Below are 18,797 nucleotides of genomic sequence, written 5' to 3' on the forward strand. Positions count from 1 at the left end.
ATTGTTTCATACTTTAGTAATATCAAACCTATAAACTTTCACGCAATACATGAGCGCGAGCCATGGATATAGCACTATGGGTGGAATAGAATAATGAGGGCATTATGTGGAGAAGACAAAAAAGGAGAAAGTCTCACATCAACGAGGCTAATCAATGGGCTATGGAGATGCCCATCGATTGATGTTAATGCAAGGAGTAGGGATTGCCATGCAATGGATGCACTAGAGCTACAAATGTATGAAAGCTCAACAAAAGAAACTAGTGGGTGTGCATCCAACTTGCTTGCTCACGAAGACCTAGGGCACTTGAGGAGGCCCATTGTTGGAATATACAAGCCAAGTTCTATAATGAAAAATTCCCACTAGTATATGAAAGTGACAAAACAAGAGACTCTCTATCATGAAGATCATGGTGCTACTTTGAAGCACAAGTGTGGAAAAGGATAGTAGCATTGTCCCTTCTCTCTTTTTCTCTCATTTTTTGGGCCTTTTCTCTCTTTTTATGGCCTTCTTTGGGCCTTCTCTTTTTTATGGCCTTTCTCTTTTTTTATTCCTCACTTGGGACAATGCTCTAATAATGATGATCATCACACTTCTATTTATTTACAACTCAATGATTACAACTCGATACTAGAACAAAGATGACTCTATATGAATGCCTCCGGTGGTGTACCGGGATTGCGATGAATCAAGTGTGACATGTATGAAAAATTATGAACGGTGGCTTTGCCACAAATACGATGTCAACTACATGATCATGCAAAGCAATATGACAATGATGAATGTGTCATGATAAACTGAATGATGGAAAGTTGCATGGCAATATATCTCGGAATGGCTATGGAAATGCCATAATAGGTAGGTATGGTGGCTGTTTTGAGGAAGATATAAGGAGGTTTATGTGTGAAAGAGCGTATCATATCACGGGGTTTGGATGCACCGGCGAAGTTTGCGCCAAATCTCAATGTGAGAAAGGGCAATGCACGGTACCGAAGAGGCTAGCAATGATGGAAGGGTGAGAGTGCGTATAATCCATGGACTCAACATTAGTCATAAAGAACTCACATACTTATTGCAAAAATCTACAAGTCATCAAAAACCTCGGTACTACGCGCATGCACCTAGGGGGATAGATTGGTAGGAAAAGACCATCGCTTGTCCCTGACCACCAGTCATAAGGAAGACAATCAAATAACACCTCATGTTTCAAATTTGTTACACAACATTTTTACCATACGTGCATGCTACGGGACTTGCAAACTTCAACACAAGTATTTCTCAAATTCACAACTACTCAACTAGCACGACTTTGATATTATTACCTCCATATCTCAGAACAATCATCAAGCATCAAACTTCTCTTAGTATTCAATACTCTATATGAAAGTTTTTACTATTCTTGGATGCCTAGCATATTAGGATTATTTAAGAAAATTACCATGCTATTTAAGACTCTCAAAATAATCTAAGTCAGGCATGAGAGTTCATCTATTTCTTCAAAATAAAACTACCACCATGCTCTAAAAGATATAAGTGAAGCACTAGAGCAAATGACAAACTACTCCGAAAGATATAAGTGAAGATCAATGAGTAGTCGAATAATTATGCAACTATGTGAAGACTCTATAACATTTAATAATTTCAAATCTTGGTATTTTATTAAAACATCAAGAAAAACAAAATAAAATGACATTCTAAGAATGGCAAACATCATGTGAAGAAGCAAAAACTTAGGATCAACCGAAACTAACCGATAATTGTTGAAGAAGAAAGGTGGGATGCCAACCGGGGCATCCCCAAGCTTAGAAGCTTGAGACTTCTTGAAATATTATATTGGGGTGCCTTGGGCATCCCCAAGCTTGAGCTTTTGTGTCTCCTTAATTCCTCTCATATCACGGTCTCCCTAAATCTCAAAAGCTTCATCCACACAAAACTCAACAAGGACTCGTGAGATAAGTTAGTATAAACCATCACAAAAACCTTATCATATTCTACTGTAGCAAATCACTAAAAATATTATTCAACATTGCATAATAAATGTCTCTGCATATTTAATAGTTCTATCCTCAAATAGAATCATTAAAGAAGCAAACATAGGCAAACAATGCAAACACAACAGCAATCTGCCTAAACAGGATAGTCTGTAAAGAATGTAGCAACATCCATACTTACCTAGCTCCAAAAATTATGAAAGAAAATTCCCACTGTAGTAAATTTATCAGAGCTTAATATTCAAAAGGTTTCAACATTTTATCACATTCTGACTTTTCTAGGGAATTATTCCAACAGCGGTAAACTTTCTGTTTTCAAACAGCAACATGTATACTTGTAACATAGGCATAGTAAAGGCTATCAATGCCAATTTTATTCAAATAAAAGATGAAAAACATTGTTCTAAATAACATAAAGCAAATCCTAACAAAATAAATTGACGCTCCAAGCAAAACACATATCATGTGGTAAATAAAAATATAGATCCAAGTAAAGTTACCGATGAACGAAGACGAAAGAGGGGATGCCTTCCGGGGCATCCCCAAGCTTAGGCTCTTGGTTGTCCTTGAATATTACCTTGGGGTGCCTTAAGCATACCCAAGATTAGGCTCTTTCCACCCCTTATTCCATAGTCCATCGAATCCTTACCCAAAACTTGAAAACTTCACAACACAAAACTTAACAGAAAACTCGTAAGCTCCGTTAGCGAAAGAAAACAAAACACTACTTCAAGGTACTGTAATTAACTCATTATTTATTTATATTGGTGTTAAACCTACTGTATTCCAACTTCTCTATGGTTTATAAACTGTTTTACTAGCCATATATTCATCAAAATAAGCAAACAACACACGAAAAAACAGAATCTGTCAAAAACAGAACAGTCTGTAGTAATCTGTAACTAACGCAAACTTATGGAACTCATAAAATTCTCAAATAAATTGCTGGACCTGAGGAATTTATCTATTAATCATCTGAAAAAATAATTAACTAAATATCACTCTCCAAATAAAAATGGCATCAATTCTCGTGAGCGCTAAAGTTTCTGTTTTTTACAGCATGATCAACAAGACTTTCCCAAAGTCTTCCCAAAGGTTGTCTTGGCACAAACACTAATTAAAAGCATAAAACCAAATCTAAACAGAGGCTAGATGAATTATTTATTAATAAACAGGAACAAAAAGTAAAGAACAATAATAGGATTGGGTTGCCTCCCAACAAGCGCTATCGTTTAATGCCCCTAGCTAGGCATGATGATTTCAATGATGCTCACATAAAAGATAAGAATTGAAACATAAAGAGAGCATAATGAAGAATATAACTAGCACATTTAAGCCTAACCCACTTCCTATGCATAGGGATTTTGTGAGCAAACAACTTATGGGAACAAGAATCAACTTGCATAGGAAGGTAAAACAAGCATAACTTCAAAACTTTAAGCACATAGAGAGGAAACTTGATATTATTGCAATTCCTACAAGCATATGTTCCTCCCTCATAATAATTTTCAGTAGTATAATGAATGAATTCAACAATATAACCAGCACCTAAAGCATTCTTTTCATGATCTACAAGCATAGAAATTTTATTACTCTCCACATAAGCAAAATTCTTCTCATTCGGGATAGTGGGAGCAAACTCAACGAAATAACTATCATGTGATTGAAAATTAAGATCAAGATGACAAGTTTCATGGTTATCATTATTCCTTAAAGCATACGTGTCATCACAATAATCATCATAGATAGGAGGCATGCTTTTATCATAATAAATTTGCTCATCAAAACTTGGGGGACAAAAAATATCATCTTCATCAAACATAGCTTCCCCAAGCTTGTGGCTTTGCATATCATTAGCATCATGGATATTCAAGGAATTCATACTAACAACATTGCAATCATGCTCATCATTCAAATATTTAGTGCCAAACATTCTAATGCATTCTTCTTCTAGCACTTGAGCACAATTATCCTTTCCATCGTACTCACGAAAGATATTAAAAAGGTGAAGCGTATAAGACAAACTCAATTCCATTTTTTATAGTTTTATTTTATAGACTAAACTAGTGATAAAACAAGAAACTAAAAGACTCGATTGCAAGATCTAAAGATATACCTTCAAGCACTAACCTCCCCGGCAACGGCGCCAGAAAAGAGCTTGATGTCTACTACACAACCTTCTTCTTGTAGACGTTGTTGGGCCTCCAAGTGCAAAGGTTTGTAGGACAGTAGCAAATTTCCCTCAAGTGGATGACCTAAGGTTTATCAATCCGTAGGAGGCGTGGGATGAAGATGGTCTCTCTCAAGCAACCCTGCAACAAATAACAAAGAGTCTCTTGTGTCGCCAACACACCCAATACAATGGTAAATTGTATAGGTGCACTAGTTCGGCGAAGAGATGGTGATACAAGTGCAATATGGATGGTAGATAAAGGTATTTGTAATCTGAAATTATAAAAACAGCAAGGTAACTAATGATAAAAGTGAGCGTAAATGGTATTGCAATGCTAGGAAACAAGGCCTAGGGTTCATACTTTCACTAGTGCAAGTCCTCTCAACAATAATAACATAATTGGATCACATAACTATCCCTCAACATGCAACAAAGAGTCACTCCAAAGTCACTAATAGCGGAGAACGAACGAAGATATTATGGTAGGGTACGAAACCACCTCAAAGTTATTCTTTCCAATCAATCCGTTGGGCTATTCCTATAAGTGTCACAAACAGCCCTAGAGTTCGTACCAGAATAGCACCTTAAGACACAAATCAATCAAAACCCTAATGTCACCTAGATACTCCAATGTCACCTCAAGTATCCGTGGGGTATGATTATACGATATGCGTCACACAATCTCAGATTCATCTATTCAACCAACACAAAGGACCTCAAAGAGTGCCCCAAAGTTTCTACCGGAGAATCATGACGAAAACGTGTGCCAACCCCTATGCATAGGTTCATGGACGGAACCCGCAAGTGTTGGGGAACGTAGCAGAATTTTAAAATTTTCTACGCATCACCAAGATCAATCTATGGAGTCATCTAGCAATGAGGGAGAGAGGATTGCATCTACATACCCTTGTAGATCGCGAGCGGAAGCGTTCAAGAGAACGGGGTTGATGGAGTCGTACTCGTCATGATCCAAATCACCAAAGATCCTAGCACCGAACGGACGACACCTCCGCGTTCAACACACGTACGGAGCGAGGACGTCTCCCGCGCCTTGATCCAGCAAGGAGGAGGGAGAGGTTGAGGAAGAGGGCTCCAACAGCAGCACGATGGTGTGGTGGTGGTGAAGCTACATTACTCCGGTAGGGCTTCGCCAAGCTCTTACGGAGGAGGAGAGGTGTTGGGGAGGGGAGGGGATGCGCCTTGGATGTTGTATGCAGCCCTCCCCTTGCCCCTCTATTTATAGGGGAAGGAGGAAGGGGCCGGCCCCCTCTAGAAGAGATCTAGAGGGGGGGAGGGAGGGCGACGGCCAAGGGGAGGGGGCTTGCCCCCCAAGCAAGGGGGGCGCCCCCTTTAGGGTTTCCCCCCAACCCTAGGCGCATGGGCCCAAGGGGGGGGGGATGTGGCCAGCCCATATAGGGCTGGTTACCTTTCCTCTACAGCCCATTAGGCCCTCCGAGAGAGGTGGCCCCTCCCGGTGGACCCCCGGAACCCCTCCGGTGGCCCCGGTACAATACCGATATGCCCCCGAACCTTTCCGGTGACCGCATGACAACTTCCTACATATAAATCTTCACCTCCGGACCATTCCGGAACTCCTCGTGACGTCTGGGATCTCATCCGGGGTTCCGAACAACATTCCGTAATCACATACAAGTCTTCCTAACAACCCTAGCATCACCGAACCTTAAGTGTGTAGACCCTACGGGTTCGGGAGACATGCAGACATGACCGAGACGACTCTCCGGTCAATAACCAACAGCAGGATCTGGATACCCATGTTGGCTCCCACATGCTCCTCGATGATCTCATCAGATGAACCACGATGTCCAGGATTCAATCAATTCCTATACAGTTCCCTTTGTCAATCGGTACGTTACTTGCCTGAGACTCTATCGTCGGTATCCCAATACCTTGTTCAGTCTCGTTACCGGCAAGTCACTTTACTCGTACCGTAATGCATGATCCCGTGATCAACCACTTGATCACATTGAGCTCATTATGATGATGCATTACCAAGTGGGCCCAGAGATACCTCTCCGTCATACGGAGTGACAAATCCCAGTCTCGATTCGTGCCAACCCAACAGACACTTTCGGAGATACCTGTAATGTACCTTTATAGTCACCCAGTTACATTGTGACGTTTGGCACAACCAAGGCACTCCTACGGTATCCGGGAGTTGCACAATATCATGGTCTAAGGAAATGATACTTGACATTCAGAAAAGCTACAGCAAATGAACTACATGATCTTTGAGCTATGCTTAGGATTGGGTCTTGTCCATCACATCATTCTCCTAATGATGTGATCCCGTTATCAATGACATCCAATGTCCATAGTTAGAAAACCATGACTATCTTTTGATCAACGAGCTAGTCAACTAGAGGCTCACTAGGGACGTGTTGTGGTCTATGTATTCACACATGTATTATGATTTCCGGATAACACAATTATAGCATGAACAATAGACAATTATCATGAACAAAGAAATATAATAATAACCATTTTATTATTGCCTCTAGGGCATATTTCCAACAGTCTCCCACTTGCACTAGAGTCAATATTCTAGTTACATTGTGATGAATCGAACACCCATGCAGTTCTGGTGTTGATCATGTTTTGCTCCAGGGAGGGGTTTAGTCAACGGATCTGCCACATTCAGGTCCGTATGTACTTTACAAATCTCTATGTCTCCATTTTGAACACTTTCACGAATGGAGTTGAAGCGACGCTTGATATGCCTGGTCTTCCTGTGAAACCTGGGCTCCTTGGTAAGGGCAATAGCTCCAGTGTTGTCACAGAAGAGAGTCATCGGGCCCGACGCATTGGGTATGACTCCTAGGTCGGTAATGAACTCCTTCACCCAACCTGCTTCTTGTGCTGCTTCCGAGGCTGCCATGTACTCCGCTTCACATGTAGATCCCGCCACAACGCTTTCCTTGCAACTGCACCGGCTTACTGCCCCACCATTCAAAATATACACGTATCCAGTTTGTGACTTAGAGTCATCCATATCTGTGTCGAAGCTAGCATTGACGTAACCCTTTACGACGAGCTCTTCGTCACCTCCATACACGAGAAACATTTCCTTAGTCCTTTTCAGGTACTTCAGGATATTCTTGACCGCTGTCCAGTGTTCCATGCCGGGATTACTTTGGTACCTTCCTACCAAACTTACGACAAGGTTTACATCAGGTCTGGTACACAGCATAGCATACATGATAGACCCTATGGCCGAGGCATAGGGGACGACACTCATCTTTTCTCTATCTTCTGCCGTGGTCGGGCATTGAGCCGTGCTCAATCTCGTACCTTGCAATACAGGCAAGAACCCCTTCTTTGACTGATCCATTTTGAACTTCTTCAATATCTTGTCAAGGTACGTACTCTATGAAAGACCAATGAGGCGTCTCGATCTATCTCTATAGATCTTGATGCCTAATATATAAGCAGCTTCTCCAAGGTCCTTCATTGAAAAACACTTGTTCAAGTAGGCCTTTATGCTTTCCAAGAATTCTATATCATTTCCCATCAACGATATGTCATCCACATATAATATGAGAAATGCTATATAGCTCCCACTCACTTTCTTGTAAATGCAGGCTTCTCCATAAGTCTGCATAAACCCAAACGCTTTGATCATCTCATCAAAACGAATGTTCCAACTCCAAGATGCTTGCACCAGCCCATAAATCGAGCGTTGGAGCTTGCACACCTTGTCAGCATTCTTAGGATCGACAAAACCTTCCGGCTGCATCATATGGCAAACCTCTCCGGACTCCGAACCCTCCGCGCCCCTGCCAGTCGAATCCGATTGGGCGCCGATCATGGAGTTCACTGCCGCAAACATCTTTCAGCACTCGCCTTTCGGCGATATCCTGAAGTCACTGAAGTCTCTCTCTTTATCAGGAGAGACCTGGTCGGACTATAGTCAGCAAGGGTTAGGGTATGGACGATGAAGAAATTCAAAACCCACCCACCACCCACTTTGTAGCCACTATCGACGACTTAACCGACATGCTCGACTTCGACTCTGAAGACATCGACGGTATGGACGCCGATGAAGGAGATGATGAAGAACCAGCGCCTACTAGGCCCTGGAAAGCCACCTCGTCATATGACATATACATGGTGGACACCCCAAAAGAGGGAGAGGGCGATGGAACAGCGGAGGATGACCCCTCCAAGAAACAGCCCAAGCGCCGGCGTCAGCGGTGCCGCTCAAAATCCTGCCAACACAAAAACGGCGATTCCAGCACGGGAGATAATAATACTCCGGAGAGTGCCGAAGAAAACCCCCTCCAACAAGGTTTAGCACAGGAGGATGGAGAAACCAGCCCTCATGAGAGAGCGGCAGACAGAGAGGTCGAGGACAATAATTATATGCCTCCCTCCGAAGACGAGGCAAGCCTCGACGACAACGAATTCGTCGTGCCAGAGGATCCCGTTGAGCAAAAGTGTTTCCAACGCAGGCTTATGGCCACGGCAAGAAGCCTCAAGAAAAAACAACAACAACTCAGATCTGATCAAGATTTGCTGGTTGACAGATGGACTGAAGTCCTTGGGGCCGAAGAGCATAAACTCGAACGCCCCTCCAAGAGTTACCCAAAGCGCAAGTTGCTACCCCGATTAGAGGAGGAAGCACTTGATGCGGCCGAACGGCCACCTCGTGGCCGCGACAGAGAGGCCTCCCGACCCTCCACTCAAGACGCACCCCGTACCAAGGCACGAGAATATGCGCCGGACTTACGAGACATGTTGGAGGACAAGGCAAGGCAAACATGATCGATCTACGGATTGCGTGGGCACCCCACGGCTCGAGACGGTAACCGTCACGCCGGCCACAAATTCGGCAGGGCCCAACACAGTAGACAAAGCTCATTGGAGCTACATCATGATATCGCCCAGTACAGAGGCACCGCACACCCACTGTGCTTTATAGACGAAATAATGGATCATCAAATCCCCGAGGGTTTCAAACCCGTAAACATTGAATCATATGATGGCACAACAGACCCTGCAGTATGGATCGAGGATTATCTCCTTCATATCCACATGGTCCGCGGCGACGATTTTCACGCCATCAAATACCTCCCACTCAAGCTTAAAGGACCAGCTCGGCATTGGCTCAACAGCTTGCCAACAGGATCAATCAGTTGTTGGGAGGACCTGGAAGCCGCATTCCTCAACAATTTCCAGGGCACTTATGTGCGACCCCCAGACGCCAATGACCTAAGTCACGTAATCCAGCAGCCAGAGGAATCGGCCAGACAATTCTGGACACGGTTCCTAACAAAGAAAAATCAAATAGTCGACTGTCCGGACGCTGAGGCCCTAGCAGCCTTCAAGCACAATATCCGTGATGAGTGGCTGGCCCGGCACCTCGGACAGGAAAAGCCGAAATCTATGATAGCACTCACGACACTCATGACCCGCTTTTGCGCGGGAGAAGACAGCTGGCTCGCTCGTAGCAACAATATGACCAAGAACCCTCGTAGTTCGGACACCAGGGACATTAGTGGCAGGTCGCATCGCAACAAGCAGAAGCACCGCACTAACGGCGACAATGCTAAGGATACGATAGTTAATGCCGGGTTCAAAGGCTCTAAATCCGGTCAGCGGAAGAAGCCATTCAAAAGGAATCCTAGGGGCCCATCCAGCTTGGACCGAATACTCGACCGCTTGTGCCAAATACATGGCACCCCCGAAAAGCCGGCCAATCACACCAACAGGGATTGTTGGGTGTTCAAGCAGGCAGGCAAGCTAAGCGCCGACAATGAAGACAAGGGGCTGCATAGCGATGACGACGAGGAGCCCCGGCCGCCGAACAACAATGGACAGAAGGGTTTTCCCCCACAAGTGCGGACGGTGAACATGATATACGCCACCCACGTCCCCAAAAGGGAGCGGAAGCACGCGTTAAGGGACGTATACGCGGTAGAGCCAGTCGCCCCAAAGTTCAACCCATGGTCCTCCTGCCCGATCACCTTTGATCGAAGAGACCATCCCACTAGCATCCGTCATGGCAGATTTGCCGCATTGGTTCTAGACCCAATTATTGACGGATTTCATCTCAGTAGAGTCCTCATGGGTGGCGGCAGCAGCCTGAACCTGCTTTACCAGGATACAGTGCGAAAAATGGGCATCGATCCCTCGAGGATTAAGCCCACCAAAACGACCTTTAAAGGCGTAATACCAGGTGTAGAGGCCAACTGTACAGGCTCAGTCACACTTGAAGTGGTCTTCGGATCCCCGAATAATTTCCGAAGCGAGGAATTGATCTTCGACATAGTCCCATTCCGCAGTGGCTATCATGCACTGCTCGGATGAATCGCATTCGCCAAATTCAATGCGGTACCGCACTATGCATACCTTAAGCTCAAGATGCCTCGTGGAGTAATTACGGTCAATGGAAACACCGAACGCTCCCTCCGAATGGAGGAACACACGGCGGCCCTTGCAGCAGAAGTACAAAGCAGCCTCTCCAGGCAGTTCTCCAGTCCGGCCATTAAATGTCCGGACACCGTCAAGCGGGCCCGGAGTAACCTACAACAAGACTGCCTGGCACGTTCTGAGTAGGCGTAGCAATGCGGCCCCAACCCCAACCCTCGCAAAAAGGCGACGCCAGTACTTCGCGTCCATAACTACGCTCTGGAAATACCATGGGCATAGGGGGAGGGGCACCATCACGGCACGCCCAAAATACGGCTTAAACCGCACCAGGGGCTGCCGATTTTTTACTTTTCTCTTACTTCCAGGACTCTACTCTTCGGAAGGCCTGTTCGGTAGTTCAATTGCCGCACAAACGATGCAAGGACCAGGGAAGCAGACAAGCCATGCCGCATTACGGAAATCCCAGGTGGTCTCTATCACGAGCAGTATACCTGTTTCGCATACTATTCCGCAGCTTGCCCCTGGAGCAGACATGTTAAATAGTCCAACTTTTCGTTTATCACATTACTTGTATTGTTCTGCTTTGATCGCAGCTATTTTTAATAAACAATGCATAGCTTTTGTCTATTTTTTGCATTATCTTTTTATAAATAAATGTTCCTTAACGACATGTTGCACCCGTACAACTTGGTACGACCAAAATACGCCAGGGGCTTTTAGCACCCCTCAATATGGTGTGAGAAGTCTGAACACTTTCACAAGTGCGGCACCCCGAACTTATAGCACTATATGCATCGGCTCCGAATCATGTCTTGGGTCAATAGTTGGGTTTGCCCGGCTCCTATGTTTTGGTGCCTTACGTTCCGCTATATCGGCTAAGGTAGCACTAGGAGAACCACTGCGATTGTGCCCCAGTTGAGCTGGGCCGAGCACCTCAGTGGAGAAAGCTAAAACTGACTGTCATGATGAAGCGAGAGCTGGTCGCTGTTCGAAAGGTTTTTTCGAGTCCCTAAAGACTTATGCCGCTTAGGGCGAGGAGTCGGCTCTGTCCGGCCAAGGCGTGGATAGCACCCCGAACTCGGTCTTCCGAATACTAGGGGCTTCGCCAAAATTTAAAATTATAGAATTCTATGGCTAAGTGAGAGTGTTCACGCATTATAGTCCGATTGCCTCATTCGTTGGGCTGAGCGCCTCCCTCGAAGGACCCAAATATGGAAAAAGAGCGCCCAGGTTTATCCCCGAACACCCCAGCACTAGCGGCAAGGGGGCAGAAGCCGACGACTCGCCATCTCTCAGTATTGATAAACAGCCGCACAGAAGGTAATATTTTAAATTCAAGCAGCATTGCTCAGCGCATATGAACAAGTTTTCAGCGCACAGGACAAAACGAGCGAGTTTTACTCGAAAATTACATCCATAGTACATTCATCCGCCACAAGGCGGGCACCCTTCAGAACATCCTTATAATAATTCTCGGGCTTGCGATGCTCCTTCCCCGGCGGTGGCCCGTCCTTCACAAGCTTCTCAGCATCCAGCTTGCCCCAGTGCACCTTAGCACGGGCAAGGGCCCTACGGGCACCTTCAATGCAAACGGAGCGCTTGATGACTTCGAGCCTTGGACAGGCCTCCACCAGCCGCCGCACCAGCCCGAAATAGCTCCCAGGCTGAGCCTCTCCAGGCCACAACCGAACTATGAGGCCCTTCATGGCCTGTTTGGCCGCCTTGTGGAGCTCGATCAGTTGCTTCAGCCGGTCGCTCAGGGGCACGTGGTGTCTGGCCTCAGCGTACTGAGACCAGAACACCTTCTCTGTCGAGCTCCCCTCCTCGGCTCGATAGAATGCGGCAGCATCAGACACACTCCGGGGAAGATCTGCGAATGCGCCTGGAGAACTCCGGATTCGGGTAAAGTTACAAGTAACTCACGCTTATGTGTTTGCTTTGCATAAAGAATGCCTTACCCGCCGCTATCTTCTTCACCTCATCCAACTCCTGGAGGGTCTTCTGGGATTCGGCCTTGGCAGACTTGGCACTTTCAATAGCCGCCGCGAGCTCGGACGCTCGCGTCCTTGAGTCACGCTCCAAACTCTCATGTTTTTCCATGAGAGCCTGGAGCTCTTGCCACACCTTGCCAACCTCGGCCTCATACTTCTCCCGCTCGGTGCGCTCCGTGGCCGCCGTCTTCTCGGCCTCGAGCAGCGCTTGCTTAAGGGTCGCCACCTCAGACGTGGCCCCTACAATAGCCACGATAATCCTGTCATTTTTTGCAATTGCACCTTTATATATATATATATATATATTTAATTCCAACAAGGTATTTCTTACCTTCATTATCCTCGAGCTGCTTCTTGGCATGCCCGAGCTCTTGCTCGGACTGCTCGAGGTTCTGCTTTAGCACGTCCACTTCCGCAGTCAGTGCGGCGGACGCCCGCAGGGAAGCCTGCACACGCATATTGACTCCTTTTTGTTAGACTCCTGCGAATTTTCGTTGATCCTCTATTCGGCTTTTCTTTCCGAACGCCAAACAAAGCATCAGGGGCTACTTTCTATGTGATAATATTATTTACGCATTCTTTACTTACCTCAAAGCCTATTAAAAGGCTTGTACAAGCTTCAGTCAATCCGCTCTTGGCGGACTGAACCTTCTGGATCACCGCACTCATAATAGTGCGGTGCCCCTCATCGATGGAGGCGCCTTGGAGCGCCTCCAACATATTGTCCGGCGCCTTCGGTTGGACGGAGGTCACCGGCACGGCGGGCTTGCTCCTCTTGGAAGGAGGTACCCCGCCGGACTCTGGAAGCTTTGAAGGTTCCGGAGGGGTGTCCGGCCTAGGGCCGGACTTGGAGCCCTGGGGGGTTTCACCCCCTTACTCCTGGAGTCCGGGAGGTCGCCTCGCGGCGCCTCCAGGACCACCTCCTCCCGGATTGGAACCTGTTGGGACAACACTTCAGTGTCGTCCGTAGGACGGGGGGAGGAAGCCATCGGAAGTGAGTTCACGTCCGACGAGTCCAGTGAGCCGCTCGACGACACGTCGAGCCGGTCTTTGGGTGGGCTGCATAAACACATTCAACATAAGGGAAAGCTGTGCAATAAACGAATACTATGAATTACTTCGGTATCCGGATACTTACGATTTCGCCAGGGGCTTGGCCCTGGGCGCCCACTTCTCTCCGCCGTCGTCGGCGTCAGTGGAGTAATCCGGAGAAAGGGTTTTCCCCTTCTTGGACCCTTCGGCCTCCCCAGTTGGGGCGGCTTTCCTTTTCTTCCCTTCCCCCGCTGGAGGGGGAGGGGTCTCTTCTTCCTCCTCCCCGTCTTCTTGGGAGGAGTGCGTCTTGGATTCGTCGGATGGTGAATCTGACACCTCCAGGCGCTGGGCACTCTTTCGAGTCCCCGCGGCCTTTTTTGCGGCCTTCTTCTCCGGCACCACATAGGGTGCCAGAGCCAACAGCTTCACCAATTGAGCGTCCGCTGGGCCTTCGGGCAAAGGCGCCGGACAGTCGATCTGTCTGGACTTCACCTGCCAATCCTGTCAAAGGTAAGGGAGTTTAGATCCCGCACAGAGTTAAACTATGAAAAACTAGCGCCCTGTAAAAGGTACAAAAAACTTACCGCGCTAGCATGACGCTGCGCGCTGAATCCGCGATCCTCAGTAGTGGATGAGGGAGCCTCGGCGCCTTTGAAAAGCACCTTCCAGGCATCTTCATACGTCGTGTCGAAGAGCCTGCTCAGTGTTTGGTGCTGTGCCGGATTGAACCCCCACAGATTGAAGGCCCGTTGTTGACACGGGAGGCTCAGGCGGATGAGCATAACCTGGACTATGTTGACAAGCCTGAGCTGCTTGTTCACCAGGGATTGGATGCATGTTTGCAGTCCGGTCACCTCCTTTTGGTTGCCCCACGACAGGCCCATCTCTTTCCAGGACGTGAGCCGTGTTGGGGGTCCGGACCGGAACTCGAGGGCTGCGACCCACTTAGGGTCGCGCGGCTCGGTGATATAAAACCACCCCGATTGCCACCCCTTCAGGGTCTCCACAAAGGAGCCCTCGAGCCATAAGACGTTGGCCATCTTGCCCACCATGGCGCCTCCACACTCCGGCTGGTTGCCGCGCACCACCTTCGGCTTGACGTTGAAAGTCTTAAGCCATAGGCCAAAATGGGGGCGGATGCGGAGGACGCCTCGCACACGACGATGAACGCAGAGATGTTGAGAATGAAGTTCAGGGCCAGATCGTGGAAATCCAGTCCGTAGTAGAACATGAGCCCCCGGACAAATGGATGCAGAGGGAAGCCCAGTCCGCGGAGGAAATGGGGGAGGAATACCACCCTCTCATGGGGCCTAGGAGTGGGGATGAGCTGCCCCTTTTCGGGAAGCCGGTGAGCGATGTCGCTAGCCGGATATCCGGCCTTCCTCAGCTTTTTGATGTGTCCCTCCGTGACGGAGGAGACCATCCACTTTCCTCCCGCTCCGGACATGACTGGATAAGGTTGAGGTGGTAGTGCAGACTGTTGGGGAACATAGTAATTTCAAAAAAATTCCTACGCACACGCAAGATCATGGTGATGCATAGCAACGAGGGGAGAGTGTGATCTACGTACCCTTGGTAGATCGACAACGGAAGCGTTTGGTTGATGTAGTCGTACGTCTTCACGGCCCGACCGATCAAGCACCGAAACTACGACACCTCCGAGTTTTAGCACACGTTCAGCTCGATGACGATCCCCGGACTCCGATCCAGCAAAGTGTCGGGGAAGAGTTCCGTCAGCACGACAGCGTGGTGACGATCTTGATGCACTACTGTCGCAGGGCTTCGCCTAAGCACCACTACAATATTATCGAGGACTATGGTGGCTGGGGGCGCCGCACATGGCTAAGAATAAGATCACGTGGATCAACTTATGTCTTTCTCGGGTGCCCCTGCCTTCGTATATAAAGGACTAAAGGGGGGGGGGAGTGCGGCCGGCCTAGGAGAGGCGCGCCAGGAGAGTCCTACTCCCTCTGGGAGTAGGATTCCCCCCAATCCTAGTTGGAATAGGATTCGCGGAGGGGGGAAAAGAGAGAGAGGGGCTGGCCCCCTCTCCTTGTCCTATTCGGACCAAGGGAGGGGAGGGGCGCGCGGCCCATGTTGGGCTGCCTCTTCTCTTTTCCACTAAGGCCCACTATGGCCCATATAGCTCCCGGGGGGTTCCGGTAAACTCCCGGTACTCCGGTAAAATCCCGATTTCACCCGGAACACTTCCGATATCCAAACATAGGCTTCCAATATATCAATCTTTATGTCTCGACCATTTCGAGACTCCTCGTCATGTCCGTGATCACATCCGGGACTCCGAACAAACTTCGGTACATCAAAATGCATAAACTCATAATATAACTGTCATCGTAACCTTAAGCGTGCGGACCCTATGGGTTCAAGAACAATGTAGACATGACCGAGACATGTCTCCGGTCAATAACCAATAGCGGGACTTGGATGCCCATATTGGCTCCTACATATTCTACGAAGATCTTTATCGGTCAGACCGCATAACAACATACGTTGTTCCCTGTGTCATCGGTATGTTACTTGCCCGAGATTCGATCGTCGGTATTCCAATACCTAGTTCAATCTCGTTACCGGCAAGTCTCTTTACTCGTCCTGTAATACATCATCCTGCAACTAACTCATTAGTTGCAATGCATGCAAGGCTTAAGTGACGAGCATTACCGAGAGGGCCCAGAGATACCTCTCCGACAATCGGAGTGACAAATCCTAATCTTGAAATACGCCAACCCAACATGTACCTTTGGAGACACCTGTAGAGAACCTTTATAATCACCCAGTTATGTTGTGACATTTGGTAGCACACAAAGTGTTCCTACGGCACACGGGAGTTGTATAATCTCATAGTCATAGGAACATGTATAAGTCATGAAGAAAGCAATAGCAACATACTAAACGATCGGGTGCTAAGCTAATGGAATGGGTCATGTCAATCAGATCATTCAACTAATGATGTGATCCCGTTAATCAAATAACAACTCTTTGTCCATGGTTAGGAAACATAACCATCTTTGATTAACGAGCTAGTCAAGTAGAGGCATACTAGTGACACTCTGTTTGTCTATGTATTCACACATGTATTATGTTTCCGGTTAATACAATTCTAGCATGAATAATAAACATTTATCATGATATAAGGAAATAAATAATAACTTTATTATTGCCTCTAGGGCATATTTCCTTCAGTCTCCCACTTGCACTAGAGTCAATAATCTAGATCACATCGCCATGTGATTTAACATCAATAGTTCACATCTTTATGTGATTGGTTCACATCTCCATGTGACTAACACCCAAAGAGTTTACTAGATTCAATAATCTAGTTCACATTGCTATGTGATTAAGACCCAAAAAGTGATCATGTTTTGCTTGTGAGAGAAGTTTAGTCAACGGGTCTGTCACATTCAGATCCGCATGTATTTTGCAAATTTCTATGTCAACAATGCTCTGCATGGAGCTACTCTAGCTAATTGCTCCCACTTTCAATATGTATCCAGATTGAGACTTAGAATCATCTGGATCAGTGTCAAAACTTGCATCGGCGTAACCCTTTACGACGAACCTTTTGTCACCTCCGTAATTGAGAAACATGTCCTTATTCCAGTAAGGATAATTTTGACCGCTGTCCATTGATCTACTCCTAGATCACTATTGTACTCCCTTGCCAAACTCAGGTACACAACATGGCATACTTTATAGAACCTATGACCAAGGCATAGGGAATGACATTCATTCTCTTTCTATCTTCTGCCGTGGTCGGGCTTTGAGTCTTACTCAATTTCACACCTTGTAACATAGGCAAGAAACTCTTTCTTTGATTGTTCCATTTTTGAACTACTTCAAATCTCGTCAAGGTATGTATTTATTGAAAAAACTTATCAAGCGTCTTGATCTATCTCTATAGATCTTGATGCTCAATATGTAAGCAACTTCACCGAGGTCTTTCTTTGAAAAACTACTTTCAAACACTCCTTTATGCTTTGCAGAATAATTCTACATTATTTCCGATCAACAATATGTCATTCACATATACTTATCAGAAATGCTGTAGTGCTCCCACTCACTTTCTTGTAAATACAGGCTTCACCGCAAGTCTGTATAAAACTATATCCTTTGATCAACTTATCAAAGCGTATATTCCGACTCCGAGATGCTTGCACCAGTCCATAGATGGATCACTGGAGCTTGCATATTTTGTTAGCACCTTTAGGATTGATAAAACCTTCTGGTTGCATCATATACAACTCTTCTTCCAGAAATCCATTCAGGAATGCAGTTTTGACATCCATCTGCCAAATTTCATAATCATAAAATCCGGCAATTGCTAACATGATTCGGACAGACTTAAGCATCGCTACGGGTGAGAAGGTCTCATCGTAGTCAATCCCTTGAACTTGACGAAAACCTTTTGCGACAAGTCGAGCTTTGTAGACAGTAATATTACCGTCAGCGTCAGTCTTCTTCTTGAAGATCCATTTATTCTCAATTGCTTGCCGATCATCGGGCAAGTCAACCAAAGTCCATACTTTGTTCTCATACATGGATCCCATCTCAGATTTCATGGCTTCAAGCCACTTTGTGGAATCTGGGCTCACCATCGCTTCTTCATAGTTCGTAGGTTCATCATGATCTAGTAGCATGACTTGCAGAACAGGATTACCGTACCACTCTGGCGCGGATCTTACTCTGGTTGATCTACGAGGTTCAGTAGTATCTTGTTCTGAAGTTTCATGATCATCATCGTTAGCTTCCTCACTCACTGGTGTAGGTGTCACAGAAACAGTTTTCTGTGATGCACTACTTTCCAATAAGGGAGCAGGTACAGTTACCTCGTCAAGTTCTACTTTCCTCCCACTCACTTCTTTCGAGAGAAACTCCTTCTCTAGAAAGTTTCCGAACTTAGCAACAAAAGTCTTGCCTTCGGATCTGTGATAGAAGGTGTATCGAATAGTCTCCTTTGGATATCCTATGAAGACACATTTCTCCGATTTGGGTTCGAGCTTATCAGGTTGAAGCTTTTTCACATAAGCATCACAGCCCCCAAACTTTAAGAAACGACAACTTTGGTTTCTTGCCAAACCACAGTTCATAAGGCGTCGTCTCAACGGACTTAGATGGTTCCCTATTTAACGTGAATGCAGCTGTCTCTAATGCATAACCCCAAAACGATAGTGGTAGATCGGTAAGAGACATCATAGATCG

Source organism: Triticum aestivum, chromosome 5A (genome assembly GCF_018294505.1).
Source record: "Triticum aestivum cultivar Chinese Spring chromosome 5A, IWGSC CS RefSeq v2.1, whole genome shotgun sequence".
In the NCBI taxonomy this organism is placed as follows: domain Eukaryota; kingdom Viridiplantae; phylum Streptophyta; class Magnoliopsida; order Poales; family Poaceae; genus Triticum; species Triticum aestivum.